A 6,488-nucleotide genomic window follows, 5' to 3' on the forward strand; every position below is an offset into this window, starting at 1 on the left:
TAATGTGCATTTGGCTCTGAATATGAATGTTGTCTGTTGGGGGCATCACTGGTTTTGATGTTCCACTGACTAATCATGGAGCACAAACATTCACCTTTCCCCAGTCTCTGCATTCTCTCTCCATTTCTCCTCGTTGCTTCATTAGGCCAATTTTGTTCCTGAGTTGGAGGAAGAATAATGAATCTTGTCATGTGGATGGGATAATTGAGTGGTGAAATTGGTGTAGTCTGAACCTTCCTGTTTATCCTGATTCTTATTTCTATCTTCAATATCTGACCTGTAGGTCAGAGAATTAGAGCCTCCAAATTTTTCCTTAGTGTCAGCTGTGGAGTTACCTGCACTTACACCGGGGATGAATGTGGCCCATCGTCTCACAGTCAGTAGGTTAGTAACAATCAGTAGGACAAAGAATGTCAGAGCAATGTCGCTGGAGATAGTTTCAGTCAGTTTTTTTGAAATCAGGATGGTAAGTTCAGAGGTAAAAGAAACTTGGCTACTATAACATCGTCCTGCGCACTCCATGATCAGCCACAGCAGGTCTCCAGCCAACTCTTTAGGGTTAGCATGAGCAGTGCCTTATACAATGGTACAGAACACTGCTAATGAAGATTGTCTTTACTTTCTCAGGAAGTCATTGGGGCTGGAGGACTCAGCTAGATGTGATACTTCCGTACTAGAATGCTGCTTGGCTTTTTATGTTCTCTAAGACATACATTTTAATTTCTATATTTCCAATTTGTTGCTACAAATTCTTTTGCTTGTTTTCTGTTCACCCACATGTCTTAGGGATGCACCTTCTTGATCATTTGGTCACCAGTGTTTCTCTTTGGCCTTTTGTTGGTCTCTCTGCCTTCCAGTGTGACTTTTTTCTAGCCCAGCAAGGTTTCTCTAAGGCTTTCTACTAATCTTCTTGGCCTTTCACTACTTCCATCATTGCTATGATGGTTCTCTGTCTCCCTCTGTCTTGCAGGAATGGGCCGAGAGGAACTCCAATGGAGGATCAGATAAGGCATCAGAATACTAGAAGGGTCAGCTATAGAAGGCTACGAGTACTAGTACAAATTTTGGTACAAGTGTATTTTTAGTTAATTTATTAAGACTTTTATCTCCCTTGGTAAATTGTTCCATTGCCCAATTGACCTCCCTGTTAGAATTCCGAATGTTATTTTGAATGTTCCCTTTAAAGTTTCTGGCCTGTACTTCATGTCATATCACCCACACCTTAATTTAAATAATTCTTCCTTCTCTACACTTATTATTTATTTGCATCTCTGTAGCCCCTATTGCACTCAACATCTGAGACAAACCGCCCGTTGCACTAGGCACTGTATGAACACAGACTCTGCTCTAAAGAGTGTACAATCAAAAGAGTGGAAGGAGAAACAAAGGCACAGGGAGGTGGCATCACCCAGAAGTGATGTCACCTCTGTCTATGGCAGAGCTGGGAATAAAATCTAAGGGGTCGCTCCTTAGTGTGATATTGTTATAGTTCCATTAAAGTCAATAGCCCGATGGTCTCTAGACTCCCACTCCAGTGCTTAGCCACTGGACTACAAGGCCTTCCTAGTATTAATGGATAATTATCCTATGTCTCCTAGTCCCCTTTTCTCTAAGCTCTCTCTATTAAGTTCCCTCAGCCTCTCTTCCTGGATCACGCCTTTTAATTCTATTATATTGGACCTTATAATATTCTGTCAACTTTCATTTTATGTTAACTCCAGTTGCATAGTAGTTTCTTGGGGGCCTCCTTTTCACCTACAGTCTACAACTTTATAACCACTATAGGAATAATGAAAGACAATGGAAGAAAATAAGCAGAAATAAATCATTGCCTTTATTACTAGATTTCACCAGGGTTTTTAGTATTCTTTGAAACAACGTAGCCCCATGACTCTCCGCCGTATTGTCATTGCATTGATAATAGCAACAAGGTCACTTTAGAGCCTGATGTAAGAAGCTTCTCTTTGGCAGCAAGGTTGTGGGGAAGGTGGTAATGAGGCAAGTCATTTTGCATCTAGAGTCCATGCATTTTCATGATCCTTCCCAGTCAGTTTAGGTCTGCGAGTGATACAAAGGTGGGAGGAGGGAAAAGGCTTGGAAGCAAAGAGAGAGAGAGAACTGGAGGGATTAAAAACTCACTTCTAGTTTGTTTTGCTATGAAATTATACAGGAAGGATATACATTTATGAGAGACAGGATGGGTGAGGGAATATCTTTGATTAGACCAGGAAGATATCCTCTCCTATCTTGTCTGTCTCATATCATTGGACCAAAACAGCTACAACAACACTTCACACACCAATTTAAATGTATGATATTTTAATGTTATATGTAATATGGCTTTGAAAAAAGAACCCTTGTCACCGAATACACCCTGGGATATTAGAGAGGTGATCCGGTTGGTGAAGTAATGGTACAGTCCAACATGGGCGCTCATAGGCAGATAGTTAGGTTCAGGAACCAATTTGGCAGATCAGATTGCACTTCATGTTCTCAAGTGAATATGAGCAATGTGTCCAAAGAATAGCCTCCCCCCCAAACAATCATACAAGCAAACCCCTGTTCAAACAGTTTGTTTTCAATGAATGATTAATAAGGAAGATGGGTCGGCACAAGTTGAACAGCCAGCCATGTTCATGGACTCTCATTTTTGCAACATTCAGCCAGCTCTGATATATAAGTCCCTGACCTTACATACACATGCTTAACTTTATGTGATTGCTGAAGTCACTACTCAGGGGCTTAAAGGTAAGCAGCTACATAAGGACTGGGGCCTAAAATGCCAAAGAGAATCTGTGCCATCAGCTAGTCAGACCATCTGAATGGTTATAAATGTATCTAAAAATTCAAACTTCAGTAATCAATTTTTTTCCTGCAAGTGCTGTACGTTTAGAGAAAATAATTAAATGTAAAATTAAGGCTGATCTCTTGTTTCGATGAGGTCAATACAGGGCACAACTGGGATGCCAGACCAGAGTGCTAGGAAGCAACTCAAACTCCCTCGGAGGCAGGGATCAGCCACAATTAGAGCTGGTTGGGAAATCATCCCCCCTCCTCCGCAGTGGTAAATTGACAATAACCATTTGTTTTTCATTTTCATCGGCTTATTTTTAATTGAAAATTTGGGGGGATTTTATATTAAAAAAATCAAACCCCCAAAGCCCACCATTTTTATTGTATGTATTTATTTATTTGTTGGTTTTGACAACTGAAAACTGGTAGGGGGAATCAGTTTAAAACCAATCCATTTGTGGGGAGAGGTGGTTTGACAACTGCCAACAGAAAACGTTTGGTAAAACAATTTTTTGTTCTTTATAAAAACAAGGGGTTGGGGGTTTTTAAAGATTTTTTATTTGTTTTCACAAATCTGGACACGTTTCATGACATAAACCTTTTGTTCCCAAAGCCATTTTCTGTTGGAAAAACTATTTTAATAGAAAAATTTCAACCAGCTCTAGCTATCATCTAGCAGACAAATTGGTTCCAGTCAATGACCTGTCTACATTAGGAATTTTAGCACTGGAGTAGCTGTACCAGTGCAAATCCCCAGTGTGGATGCATAGATGCAGTGCAGACCTCCATGCAACTTACCCGTTACCAGGAAGCACTTGTCCTGAAGTCAATGTAAATCACCTCCATTTGGGCCCCACCCTAACCAGGATATCTGCACTGGTGTAGCTCCTTGTGCAAAACTCCTTAATGTAGACATTTATGGCATTAGAAATAGCAAGTGAGCTTTGCCAGTGGGGTTACTGCATGGCTGAATTTGGCCTGTTCTAATAAAAACATTGTTACAGATTAGAACCGGGATGTCCTGTTTTGAAAACAGGCCTATTCACTTCCCTTGGGCTTTGGTCTGCAAGATGCTCAGTGGCCTGTGTCCCCATTGGCTTGGCTGAGGTTTTTATTCAGGAATGGAAGGACAATGGCAAGATCCATCAATGGAGTTACACCCGTCATGAATCGGGCCCTGTGTCATTATGTTTTCAATAAATATGGTGCTGTTTTTGGAAGAGGCAGCTGGGGAAACCTCTGAAGATGTCCCCTCTCTGAGCAAAGCAAACATTATAAAGCACTGTAACCATTAACGCCTGGCTCAGCAAGAGACCTAAGGGAGTCAAGCTTTCTCTCTTTGAGAAAAATACAGGCCTTCTGCATTCTGAAGGGCTTTTCTATCATTTTTTAAAGACATTCTCCCCCACCCTTCCTTTGACTTTGTTACCTAATGCTTTAGGAATGCATTTCCCCCTTTATTAAATGTTTCACCCATGTACAAGTTCCATCTTCATGTTAGCATCTTTAATAGTGGAATATTACCATATTAATTGCTATTGTGAACCAGAAGATACTTATATCATCCTGGCTTTCATTACTGTCAGGGAAGGATATTTTTTTTCCCTACTGAGTCAAAAGTGACCACTTTCCTTAATCCTCTGTTGCAAAGCCCTGCTTTTCCTCCTGACATGCCTGGCACTGCAGCAGGCTGCATTTTCCTGGGTGCAAACTTGGAATGAAAGACTTGGTTGATGAGAAGGAGGAACCCCTCCCCCTGGTCGCTCTGAACCCCGGTTCTAGGCGGGGCAGATTGCCTGGCTGGGGGTAACTCTCGGTTCAGGTGGCAGGGTAGTTAGTTGTTATGCTATTAACAAGCAAAGCAACACCCCCAACCATCCGCCTGCCCCTGACCCAGGACTGAGGGACAATGGGGAATTAACCCAGCAGAACAATGGAGATTCAATAAAGCAGCAGATCAGATTTCAGCTCTTTGTTGCCAGCGCCTCGTGCCGATGGGTTAATGGGGCAGAAGGGATCGGGGAAGGGCGACAGCAGCGGGAAAAGGTGTCAATAAAAAGGTTGGGAGACAAAGGGAGGAAACGCTGAGGCTCGGAGAGGGACAGATGGAGTGAAAGGAGCCAGAAACGGGGGAGAAAAACAATTAGGAAGCGAAGGCTCCATCGTCGATCAGTTAATCAGCCCGGCTGGTTCAGCCCCCCCTGTTCCTGAACATGCCCCGAGAACAAAACGGGGGCCAGCCCCCACCCCGACGGGCTGGCCACGGCAGCGCGGCCCCCTCTGCTGGAGGTGGGGGTTGGGGTGGTTTTTTAACGGCCTCCTTAATCATCTGCAACAGAGATGTCCTAGGAGCGTCTTTTGATCTCCTACGAAATTAATCCCCGATTTGCCCCCGGAGGGACCCTTAATGCACAGTCTAGTCCCCGGGGGTTTCCCTCTAGCTGCCTAAGGCTTCAGGAGCCGCTTTCCGCGGTGCTCCAGAAACTTGGATTTTCCTGCCTGCAACTTCCCCGGGCAGCCCGGCGGCGGTGCCTGCAAGACCCTCCGGCCGCCCCTGGACGGCGCTGTTTCCCCTTCCAACGGCGGCTGCACGCACGCCATACAAGCCGGTGCTGTTTAATTAACGTGCAAATTGAGTAGATTAAATGACTCTAAATAATTAGCCACAGATCCTATAAACAGGATAACATATTTAATTAAGCAGCGATATAGATTTTGGAAACTGTTAATGTATTTTTAGAATGGCTGCTCAGATCTTTCATTTTCCTACCAACTTCAAACAACATGTAAGTACAGACCTTCAGATATGGATAAATATCTAGGAACAAGATCATGCCTGTTAACTCCCAGCTAATAGAAATGTTGGTTTAGCAGCAACCTGCCTGGAATGCACTTGGGCCAATAACTTTCGGCCCTGTGCTAACACATGTGAAGGCTGAAATGTGTTTGCTAGGGGTAGAGAGAAGGATACAGTGTGAGGGATAAGGTAAGTGAAAATAAAATCCAATTTCATTATATCAATCAAATTTAATTGGCAATTTGTATAAGCAATGACCAGGCTGGCTTTAGGTAAAACTATTAGAGGGAAGTCGGGTTGCTACTAAAATTCTTGGTTAGTTAATTAGTGTCTGAACTGCAGAGGAAAAAGATCCTCAGATTTACTCTCTACAAAGAGAGAGCAGCACAGACAATTCATTAAGCAGGCGGCTTGTAAATTAGAGCTAAGTTAACCTGATTTCCCTTAATTAAAACATCTTTTCTCGTTTACGATGTGGATATAAGTAGATCTCCAGGGTTTTGAATTTTCTACAACAGCAGATGGTCAAGCTAGAAGCAGATAATAGTTAACGCTTTCTCTCTAGCAGATCCGAACAACGTGAGCTGCAGACCCAGCAGAGGATTAAAATTAGGGGAACAAAAAGTTGTTAACCCTTTGGAGTGCAGGTGACAAAAAAAAACCCTCTCGCTGGCCTGAGCTGAGAGCGGATCCCGGCTCGGCAGATCGCAGAGAGCGCTGGGGAAGCAAGTAACCAGAATTCTCCTATCCAGTCCTCAGCCTCCCCTTCGCCCAGCATCCAGAGCTGTGATTTCCCCTGGGTGAGGAGGGCAGATTGGGGGTTACCAGCTGAAGGTGCAGCCAGGTGTCTAGGAGCGAGAAGGGGAGTAGCAGAACAGCTGGGACCAAGGCCCCTCCT

Source organism: Mauremys mutica, chromosome 11 (assembly GCF_020497125.1).
Source record: "Mauremys mutica isolate MM-2020 ecotype Southern chromosome 11, ASM2049712v1, whole genome shotgun sequence".
Classification (NCBI taxonomy): domain Eukaryota; kingdom Metazoa; phylum Chordata; order Testudines; family Geoemydidae; genus Mauremys; species Mauremys mutica.